Genomic DNA, 12,333 nt, shown 5'->3' on the forward strand with positions numbered 1-12,333 from the left:
GCCGCTCCGAGCCCCGCATCCTCCCTCACTCTGTCAACATACAACAAAATACTGTACTAACATACAAACATTAGAACCAGCACAATCGAGGGGGGCCACGACCCCCCCATCCATGACCCCAGGGGTCCCAGCCTGTCAGCGACCCTGGGCAACCCGCCCCTGGGGCCGCACCGAGCCCCGCATCCTCCCTCACTCTGTCAACATACAACAAAATACTGTACTAACATAGACTACAAGCATTAGAACCAGCACAATCGAGGGGGGCCGTGACCCCCCCATCCATGACCCCAGGGGTCCCAGCCTGTCAGCGACCCTGGGCAACCCGCCCCTGGGGCCGCACCGAGCCCCGCATCCTCCCTCACTCTGTCAACATACAACAAAATACTGTACTAACATAGACTACAAGCATTAGAACCAGCACAATCGAGGGGGGCCGTGACCCCCCCATCCATGACCCCAGGGGTCCCAGCCTGTCAGCGACCCTGGGCAACCCGCCCCTGGGGCCGCACCGAGCCCCGCATCCTCGCTCACTCTGTCAACATACAACAAAATACTGTACTAACATAGACTACAAGCATTAGAACCAGCACAATCGAGGGGGGCCACGACCCCCCTGCATCTATTAACCTAGGGGTCCTAGCCTGCCGACCCCTGTACCCCTGGACAACCCGCCCCTAGGACCGCACCAAGTCTTACATCCTCCCTCAATCCCCATGATAAATTAAGATTCCCGATTTTGTACCTACTCAAAAGCCATTAAATTAACACAGTAACTTTTTATATAAAACACGGCTATACACCTATCTTTCTCCCTCCAACTTCAAATACACTTCAAAGTTTACGTCCAAAATAAAATAATTTAGAACTACTTCACCGAATTAAAAGAGGATCAATTGAAACATAATTTCTTAAATGAATCAGTTTGAAATGTATACAAAACTCTTTTTTTTTTGCAAGGCCTATCAATGAAGGTAGTTTATTTCCAATGTCGTCAATGAAAGACAAATTAGCACTAAACGTATTTTGGCGCAACACAATTAATTTTATGGAAATGGTAATGAGCGGTTGTGCCCATTAGTTAAGTTTTCATTTGGACGAACACTATGTAAAAAAACTATTTCCTGCTAAAGAATTCAGGTTGAGTGTAAGAAAGGGCCATGTGACCCAACTTTGCCTAAATAAATGAATAATTTTACATCTCATTTTATTTCAAGAACTAGGCCTACCAATCTTAATCCATGTTTACTAAAAAATCCACAGTTCAACATTTGCTATCGAACTTGGCATTCCCTCGTTGGGGAAACTTTTAAATTATTCAGAAACATTTACTCGAGCAATAAAAACTTCTCGGTTAGACTCGGAGCTTGTACTGTTTGGAACCGAATTAAAATGGAAATAGGGGGAATGAACGGCAGATAACAAGTACTGTATCTAGGCAATACGAGGGGCGGTAATTGACCGTGACGGGTGCCAGGTGCCGCATGCGACTGGGGACTGAGCTTTGCCTAGAGAAGATACGTTTGTCATAGTAGGTAAACAGAGCTGGCTTAGGTAGATTCTCATGACTGGGTAGTTCAACGTTTCTGTACTACCCTACATATCTCTTGGTGTAGACATACAGCTTTCGATTAAATTTTGTTTGTATGATGACGGAAAGCCCGGTTATAGACTTAGGTGGCCGATACCGCTGTACACAGTTTAACACTCGAAAACAAAAAAACATCAAACATACCGGTGCAGTAGAACAAATCTTACCACGTCACTGTAACACTTTTTTGCTAAAACTCTACGTCACCTAAAATAATGCAAATTTGTAAGTTATTAAATATACAGTAGAACATTTTCTTTTTCAATAACAGGTTTAACTTCAATTTTATTACACTCAGTAGCTATTAAAATATTTACAATTTGTTGACATATGAACTACTATTATTTGATCTATTTTCCAATCCATAAATAGGTAATTGAGGCACTAAGTCAAGCCAATTCCACTATAGTAGAGTTCGCGACGACGCATGCGCCGTGTTGTATGTATTGCGTCGGCGTCGTCAATGTCCAAAGTCAAGCCAATTCCACTATAGTACAGTTCGCGACGACGCATGCGCCGTGTTGTATGTATTGCGTCGGCGCGTGGGAACGCCGTGTTTATCCAGGTCCGCTCTTATCAGTCTCTATTGACACCTTATCACTGAGGAATTCTCGCCGCCATCACACAATATTATCGCTATTTATAGCACTATCGCACCTGTTCCAATATACGCCCTCCGCCAACTAAACTAACAAGCCTTTGTCTTGTATGACAGTTGGTCCTCACTGTCCAACGACTCTAGCTTGTAGAAGGATACATTGACTTTTGGATACTGAACTAGATTCATCCATAGATAAACACAAACTCCCTTAAAATTCATCTTATGTACCAGCTGTAGCAAATTTCTTCCTTCAAATTTGAGGTAATTTCCCCTACCGCCGGCGCAGCATACCTGCATAAGAAGCAATTTCCATTTTTCTCATTAGATTTTTACTGCAATATATCCTTAAATACGTCACACTTAATTCTCCGTTTGAAAGTCGTTGGCTTTTTAAGGAGTACCTACGGGGAAGGAAGAAAAGGCTCTTTGTAAAGTGTTAATATGTAGTAGCATATAGTCTGAAATAAATACATTTGGCGAATTTGATCACAATATAGCCATATCTAAACTAATAAGCAAAGTACAACAGTTCATTTATTCTCCAATAGAATAACATAGAAACTTAAAGTTACAGTTTGTTTATATTTTCTACGTAGCCTTTAATCGTCAGATGATCAGCAATGATTATGGGTTAAACCATTGAATATAAAACTAAACTTTAGCATGTGGCCCATACAACCAACCAACACAGGTATAGCAATGTACGTAGAAAAATAACCGTAAGGATTTACGAATGAAATTGTACTGATATTTTATAGACACTCTGTACATTGACGCATTTTACACCCCAAGCTCTGTGCCAGTAGACTAGACTACTTACACAACTGTGTAATCAGTATGCACTTGCACATGTAGCCTATGAGACTATCTCTCTCGCCCTAGTATCACTGTCTCTCTCTTGTCTCGTCTCCGTGTCGCCTGTCCCTGTGTGTATGTATAGTCTACATCAGTGTGTCAGACAATGCACCCTTTATTAATTGTATCTTTCCTTGTGGCAGAACAGCAAATCGTTGTTTGAAGGTATCACACTGCATTATATTTCCTAATAAGTGTTTCAAAGTACGTGAAGTTACAGGACATGAAGTCCTGGTCGGTTTTGAAACCTGTAAATGTAGTGAAAATGGAAATATTTTTACCGTATAGTATTCTTTAGCTACCTAACTAATTCAAAATGCAAAATTGTTTGTTATATTTATTAGTCATCTCCTCAAATTGTTTTTTGGGCTGTTGCAAATTAATTACGATGTCAGGGTACAGTACTCATATTTTTTATCTGTTTAAAATTCACAATTGTGTTATTTCTCGTGTTACTAAACTTTTCAGATTTTAAGTAAACAAATTACGACTAAACACTATACATATCTCCTTATAAAATAGCAATAAAAACATCCTACGAACAAATCTCAAAAGCTATCAGTTTTTCAAAGAGTAGAAATATATTCAACCATAAACACAAATGTTTATGACTCAAATAACAACTCGCAATAACAATTTTACTCCCCGAGGGAGATCCTATATCGGATTTAAAGGAAACAGTAACAGTTCTTTGGGCGGAGTGGGTTTAAAAACGTAACCCAACCGCCTATAAACTGGGTATTTTACTCCTCGAGGGTGTAATAACCCCTTTACAGCCCCACTAATTAAGATTTATGTGTGTTTTGCGTCAAGGGGTGTATTCTTCCATATTATTCCTTTAAGCCTAAAAAGGTTCAGGTGTCGTATTTCAATTGCATTATTTCCACTTTATGCATCTCAAGTATAAATAATATACTTCGCGCTATTTCTGGGTACACCTCTTTGCACGTAATTGAGGTGGAAATTGAAAACTGTTACTCTTTGAATGGTTTGAATTTGTTTTTATAAACGTTTAAACAAAATAAATGTTAGAACCAAAATGATACTGGTTTTTAAACAACAATAGTATCTCTAGACTATAATGAATTGTTTGGTTGATGGATAAACCAATAGCCATTGAAGGATTGTTTTGAAGGGGGTAGAGCTTGTGTATTTGTTTACATATTAGTAGGTAGAGTTAAAAGTTACCGAAATTGAGGGTTGTGAACTGGCTAACAAAAAAAAAACATATTTGAGAGCTTTTATTTACAGTTTGTCTGAGCAAAGACTACAATTAACTACATCCGTCCTCCAGTGCACATAAATAAATATTGTTGAATTGAAACAGGGACATTTATTTCCTTCCTTCTACGAAGCCTTTCGCATGCTAAAGGATAGTTATAAATCGACATGTTAGCAGTAAAACGAGTGTTTTACATATAGTACACCGGTCACAGAAGTGATTTCAACCTTAATATAACGCACATAATCAATGGTGCATAATACATAGGCCTATATTGAAGGGGTTCTAAGCTATAGAAAACATATGATTATGCCAACGTGTGCAAATGAGAGTGAAAACAGCTGATTACAAGTACAATTCAACAATGCGTCGTATAAGTGATATAGCCTATTATCAGCTTATTACTAGTACAATTCAACAATGCGGTGTGTAAGTGATACATCTGTTCATTACTAGTACAACAATTTAGTGAGTAAATTATCGAACATCTGATTACAAGTACACCAATGCGGTGTGAAAGTGAGGTTTGGCGGTCGATGGATTGGGAAGCCGAAGCCCTCCAAGGACCGTCTAATGGTCTAATGGTGCAGAACAACTGTTACTGCTACAAAACACTTACTGATCGACCAACGTTTCCTAGTAAAATCAAATTAACTGACTTAGATTATTGAATTTAAGTTAATTAAATATTTTAAAGTGTAACAGTGTTTTGTCATTACGTTTCAATACTCCTAGGTTTCCCAAATTGTAATGTATTTGTGTTTTTTTTTCTTTTTCATCCAAACTATAGTTCTTGTTTCCATCAACTATCAACTTGTTAGGCAGCAAACAGTTCAATGATAAATTGCATTTTGGAGAATCTACGACTCTCAGGAACGAACAACCTTCATGTTTGAATGCGAGTATTACCACGCTGAAACTAAATCAATCAAACTTTTACTATATTCATGTTAATAGTAATTAATTGCATGTACCAGTAACATATTTAAATTATGGTCAAATAAATTTGAAACGCTTATCAAAAGAAACATTCAAAGAACACACTTATACAGGGTGTACCTATATAAAGTCCCGCACGGGCTTAACATTTTCTAAACAACAACAGATAAACCAGTAAGATTTGGTACATCAACACCACACCTAAAAATCTACTTTTTCAAGTAACTATGCATTTTCTGTCATATCATGGGGACGGCCGACAAGAAGTTTGAAGAAAATATTAAGTGGAAGCATCGGTCAATATGCACATCAAATGAAGGTCTTCTTTAGTAGAATACAATGCCGCAAACCGCACTTCAAAAGGTTGATCCTGCGCAAAATGGCAGCCGTTCAAAGATTTCTTGAATATGCCATTTTGAATCTTTGAACGACTGCCATTTTTTACTCAGGCGTTCTTTTGAGCTTGAATTTGTGGCATTGTAATCTACTAGTGAAGACCTATAATTTAATGTGCATATCGACCTATGCTTCTATTTAAGATTTCCTTCTGACTCCTTGTGGAACGTCCCCATGATATGACAGAAAACTCATAGTTCCTTGAAAAAGTTGATTTTTAGGTGTGGTGTTGATGTACCAAATCTTATTCATTTATCTGTTGTCGTGTAGAAAATATTAAGCCCGTGCGGGACTTTATATACACCCTGTATATTTATGACGTCAAAGGGATGCTAACTCTTTACTCACTTGAGGAAATATTTAACATTTTTGCACTTGCTGGGCATAACAATATGTCGTGTTGGGATGGGTGTGGATATAGGGATGACAGCATGGGCGGGTGTGCAGACATGGCCACAGGCCAGACAGAAACATGTAAGGCTGGCCACGGGCCAAACCTATGATTTGCAGACGCTGACACATATACTGCTTCGGATCACACGATACTTTGTGGCAATTCTATTGTGAACAGATTTTTTAAGAACCCTGGATAATAGCTATTTTTTTTTAATTTGTTGTTGGTTGCGTGTTCCAGAATAGATGCAAAAACGTTATTAATTTTTTTAAGTGACATAGAAGAAAATGTTTTTAGTCGTAAATGTGCATATTTTAACTTGGGTTCCGACCCTAAGAAAAACATTTACAATTATTATTAACTAGCTGTCTCCCACGGGCTTCACCCTGTTTAACTTATTAAGTATTAACCTATTAATAAAACTACTGATTAAACAGAATACAGTAATAACAATAATCGCACCTGATTTTAATAAGGTAATAAAGTGAAATAATAACATGAAATAATGAAATGAAATAATATTTTATTTCGCAACTGCTTGACACAATTCGTGGTATTTACATAATTATTATACAATATCCTTAACTTAAAAAAATAAATACCAAAGTATACTATATCTAAATGGCACAAAGAGAGAAAAAAAATACCTTATCAAATTATAAGGAAAAGGTCTACATAGGCAGGGGCCTATGCGTAGACATGAGTTGCGGGTAATTTGTATAATGGGAAATTTAATCTTGAGTGTAATTGTTACTATCTTGTTGTGTAACATACTAATTAATACAGCTAAGGTATTTTTAACATTAGGTATAATATGGAAAGTTTCCTTTAGAAAGGAATTGCGACCTTAAAGGGAAATTTATGTGTTGCGCAAGGTTTCTCGTCATGACGAATATTTTAAGTATATGGTTTGTATGGGTGTCACTTGTTATTTTCTCAAAAGTTCATGGGTACTTTGGCCTTTATGTATATCTTAAGAGACCCCCACTCACTCCATACTCAAACCAAAGACAGGGTAACTGAAATCCTGTGGGTTTAGATAACTGACATAAATTAAATGAAAATCGCCTTTACTAAAAGCCTAGGGTCAAATAATTTTAACTAAGTAGCTGAGTGGTTATAATGCTTACTTGATGGTCAAAGGTGGCCGGTTAAGTCCTGATAAAAATTAGTTTACATTATTATAGTTAAAAACTGGACCCGGCATTCACTTGACCATTAGTATTACAATCTTTTCTGCATTCAGAAACAGTTTGTCATCGTCAGATAAAATGTAAACATTTCTTAAACCTCACACTCATCTTCCATTGAAATTTGGTTTACAAATAACAATATCTGGATCTAATAAAAGTAATCTATTAACTCCTTGAGACTCGATTAAAAATACACCTCAGAATTGAAATAATCAATTATGTTCTATTTTTAATCCTAAACAATAGACTTCATATCTATATATATATATAAAATCCATTGTATGTAAGTTTGTTTGTTTTTCTTTTATGGACTCCGAAACCGCTCGACAGATTGTAATGAAACTTTCAGGCATTATTCAAGGATGGTTTCTGTGAAGTTTGGTGCAGATCCGTCAAAAGGGCTCCGCCACAGTGGCTCTGGAGTTTCCCATGTTAACCTTATGAGTACTCATATTTAAATGGAATTAAAGAATCTTAACAGCTGGTTCAACTAAACAATTTGATTCTGTGATGTTCAATAGCATTAAAAAGTTACTGTAATATGTCTACCAAGAGGGTGCAGCACTATATTTTTTTTAAATTTATGACAACAGCAAATTTGCAACCAAAAGGTGAGTGAGCGTAGCGAACGAACTTCAACCAGGACGAATCATCTTGAAAATGAACGAGCATTTGACATAAAACCACATTAGGACAGGACGACGTCTGTCGGGCCAGCTAGTATTCAATAATATCAGAGAGACCATAATCCTGATTCGATTCCATTAGTATATTATAGCACTCTAAACTTTTTATGGTAATGTCTCTTTCTGCTCAATCCAGGACACTATTGATGACTGCAATATCAATTTGGATGTTTGAACATAATAGACACGCTACAGTATTATTTATATCACACTTTCAGAGATCACGGTAGTTATTATTCTATGCATAAAGTGCTTAGACTTTTTGTAATCCTATACTCTTATATGAGCAATGTTTGCTTGTAAGTATGTATGATGCTTGCAAAAAGATCTCGTAAACGGCTTCGACGATTTCCTTCAAATTGGTAAATAATTTATTTCTGGACGTGTTTACTGCAGAAAAAAATCTAATTACGTAAAAAGATTTACTTGAAAGTAAATTAACATAAGTAATTGTTTACATTGGCCTTATGGGTTGACAAGTAACAATGTTGGTTGAACATAATAACAAGGAAAAAGTAAACAAAAGACTTGTAGCATGTGTTTATAACAAGCCATGCACAGTGTAATATAAAAAAATCAAAATACAGTACAAATTAAAAACATCAGTTTTTGAGCAAAGATTACTCGATATAGGTGAGAATAGTTCTTATCAAATACTGATTATTTTACTTGGCTCTGTCCTACAAAAACTTAATCCCTGAAGTATTGAGGCAATTTTTAACAAAGTTTGGTTTTAACAGTGAAATAAATCTTACTATCTTACTAATATTGTAAATCTGAAAGTTTGTGAGTTTGTGTGTGTGTTTGTGTGTGTGTGTGTTGCTCAATCACGCATAAACTACTGGACGGATTGGGCTGAAATTTGGCATGGTGATAGCTCACATTCCCGATTAACATTAAAGCATATTCTTATCCCAAAAATCCTTTCGGGCTCCGCCCCAGTGGCTCTGTAGTTCCCAATGTTAACCTTATGGTTTTTCATATTTAAAAGGAATTAATAAATCTTAACAGCTGTTTCAATTAAACAAGTTGGTTCTGTTCTATGATGTTCAATAGCATAAAAGTTACAAGGATTACCAACAGGGTGCAGCACTATTATTTTTTTTTAATATATGACAACAGCTAATTTCCAAGGAAAAGGATAATATTACATTTATTGTATGTAAACTGTTAAAACAATGTTTATGCCAGTAGGCCTATATGCTAGTGATTTTACCATAATGTAAATTTCAATGTCTTTTAAATTGCAAGGTTAAAATTCCCACCATAATCAAATGAAATTTCACTGAAATGAAAATAGTAAATAAGTAATTGTAAAAAAGGCGAGTTTCCTTTATATTGCTTTTAAAATTAAAACAAACTACTCCGAGCCACGGCTCGGTCCCCAGGTACTTTTTTATAAACTGGTAACATTTGACGCGAAAATTGGGCATTCACACAAACAGCGTATTCTATTATTTTATAGAAATCTATTTGGACTAACCTATTTATCAAGGACTTAACTCAATCTTCTTCCGAGTTTCCTTTTGATTTTAGTTCATATTGTCTAGTAGTATATTTTGAAGATCTAAAAAACTCCTAATATAAAGCAGTGAAGACTAAGTTACAAACACAAATACGAAACCTAATTTGGAGATGACTACAGGCCAGAGAAGCAGAGTGCTTTTGCAGGCTGTTGTTAGCTCTTGGGATGAAATGAACATGAACGTTTTAACTTCTTAAAATAACTGCTTAAAAGTACTGTTTTCGTCAAAATGTTTGAGTTTGAGTTTTGGGTAGACATATTCGTAATGGGCCCCCTTGAACCGAAAAAAGTTGTTTTCGAAGTTATGTCGGAATGTGTGTGTGTGACGCTATGTCTTATGGGAGGGTTTCTCATATACGGGAGGTTAAGCATACAGGTTTATCGTAATATTTGAGCCCCAAATGACATCACAAGTTATTGCTTAATCCACCTATGACTCGTAGACACCGTGGAGTGTGGATACAGATTACAATGTTTGTACGGCGATTTCGTGTAGTACAGTGACGTCATTTTTATCTATGAAACATCAATACTGCAAACATCATGTAACTAGCGTCTAGGTTTTGAGTAATAAATAAATGTGTTTCAAAAATAAGTGAAATAAAAAATAATAGTTATTTGTGCAACTAGTGAGCAAAGTGAGCAATTGCCTCACTCGAGAGAAATCCTTACTCACGAATGGTTTCTCGGGTGAGACGATTGCACTTTGCACTCGAGTTGCACATTATATTTTTCCTACAGTTAGCATAAAACAAATAAATTGGTAAAGAAACGTGCCTTCACGTTGCAAATCTGGAGTGAGACAAAGTAATTAGAGTGAGTTTTGAAATTTAAACATTTCTTTTTATAAGATATTACCCTTAAAACATGTACAGTAAGTGTCTAATTTGTATTATGGCCATCGTGTCGAGCTTAAAAACAAATGATCTTGTATATTAAATTGTTGTTGTACAATTAATTGGTTACGGATAAAATAAAACCGTTTAGTTTGCTAGTTAATGGATATATTGACCAAATTTGGCAAACTTATTTATTTCATCCTATAATATTAACCTTCACCGTAGCAGCAAGCCTAAGTACTGGTTAAATATAATGTTATTCAAATGGGAAATAAATATGACTTGTTCATGGTAATATTTTAGTAAAAATTTAATTTAGACAAATTTATAATCGATTAGTCTGCAGTTTGCTGCGGCGGGAGTAATTTCTTCTTGAACACCTTTATTTTATTTAAAAAATTGAATCATTTTTACTACATTTTATTTTTACTAGTACCACATACAAGTCACCTAACTTGAATTACGAAACTGTGTTGACGTTCCTACATTAAAACAAGTGTGTATATCTACTAGCTTTTACCCACGGGCTTCACCCTGTTTGACAATTAGTGGTATTAATAAAACTATGGATCATAAACATAAACAAATTACTTTTTGGCCTGAAAATAAACATTATTTAACATTGCTTAAATGGAACTGCCAAAACATATGTTCAATGCTATTAGTATAGGATTCGGGCCAACAACGTCATTTGTTTATGTTTATGATCCATACCGGTATTTTTCTAGTAATCGTGATAAAACTATTTATTGGTTAAGTAAAGCTGAAATAAACAAAACAGAATACAGTAATACAAACAAATAATCACAACTGATTTAAAAAAGGTAATAAATTGAAAGAATATCAAACATATACAGCCGAGGTATTTTTAACATTAGTTATATGGAAAGTTCTCTTTAGAAAAGAATTACGGAAAATAATGGATAGTTTTGCGCAAGGTTTCTCGTCATGACGAACATTTTAAGTATATGGTTTATGCGGGTGTGACTTGTAGTTTTCTCAAAAGTTCATGGGTACTTTGGGATATATATATGGATAATAATTCGTCTAATGATGAGATCATTTACAAATGTATGAAAGTGAATGCAATCGGCGCGATCACATGTTAATATCGCCATGTTTTAGTAGCGCTTGATAACACAATATCACGCTACAAACGGCACCAAGTAGCGTGAGTTGCGGAGACACGCGAAACTGTTAAAACTCTGTAAACATTCACTGGAATACTTCAAGACCGGAATAAACCGGTTGGAGGATAAGAAAATAACACGATATTTGGGGTGAAATCGGTTATTTTACAAAATATTCTATATTTTCATAAAATTCTATAAACTGTAAGTTCGTCTATTTTGGACGTATTGGTTATATTAAATGAATGCAATTAAATACGTCTTTCTACAGGTATGAGGCTATTTACAGTATTGCTGTAAATATATCGTAAAGCTTTGAAGAATGTATTTGTTTATACTTTATTCAGATTAACTGTAGTTGTGACAAAAAGCTAATATATTATTAGTACCAACACCTTTTATGTTGGTTATTTTTCTTCCAGTGCTCAATTAAACCGGTGCCTAATTAATTCGGTTATGCTCTTAGTGCACAATTAATAATTGATGACCCAAAGAGGAACATAAATTAAACGTCTCAATTATTTTTGTTACCTTTTCACGTCATTTAAATTGCTTTAGCATTATAATCAAATGCCATACATTTTTAGCAAATTTCCCATATAGGGAATAAGCTATTACCGTAGGTCTCATGGTAAAACCTGGACTCGGGACCGATTTGCTTTTTCGTTTTGAGGTCCCTAGAGGCTAAAACACCATCCGTTCAAATTCATATAATATATTTATATATTCATATATAAAAATGTAAATTCCCACGTTATTCTTATAGAGAATAAATAAACCGTTGTAATTTGCTTATTTATGGATGTATTTTAATCAAATTTTGCCATTTTATTTATTCCATACTAAGCTATCAATATTTCAGTAAAAAAACACACCTCAATACATTTCCTGTAGCATCAAACCTAAGTACTCATTAAAATTAATGCTATTTAAATAGGAAACAAATCTGACAATATTAAGGGAAT

The sequence above is a fragment of the Macrosteles quadrilineatus genome, unplaced genomic scaffold (genome assembly GCF_028750875.1).
Source record: "Macrosteles quadrilineatus isolate MER2022 unplaced genomic scaffold, UCM_ALF_1.0 Scaffold_3__2_contigs__length_128488019, whole genome shotgun sequence".
Taxonomy (NCBI): Eukaryota; Metazoa; Arthropoda; class Insecta; order Hemiptera; family Cicadellidae; genus Macrosteles; species Macrosteles quadrilineatus.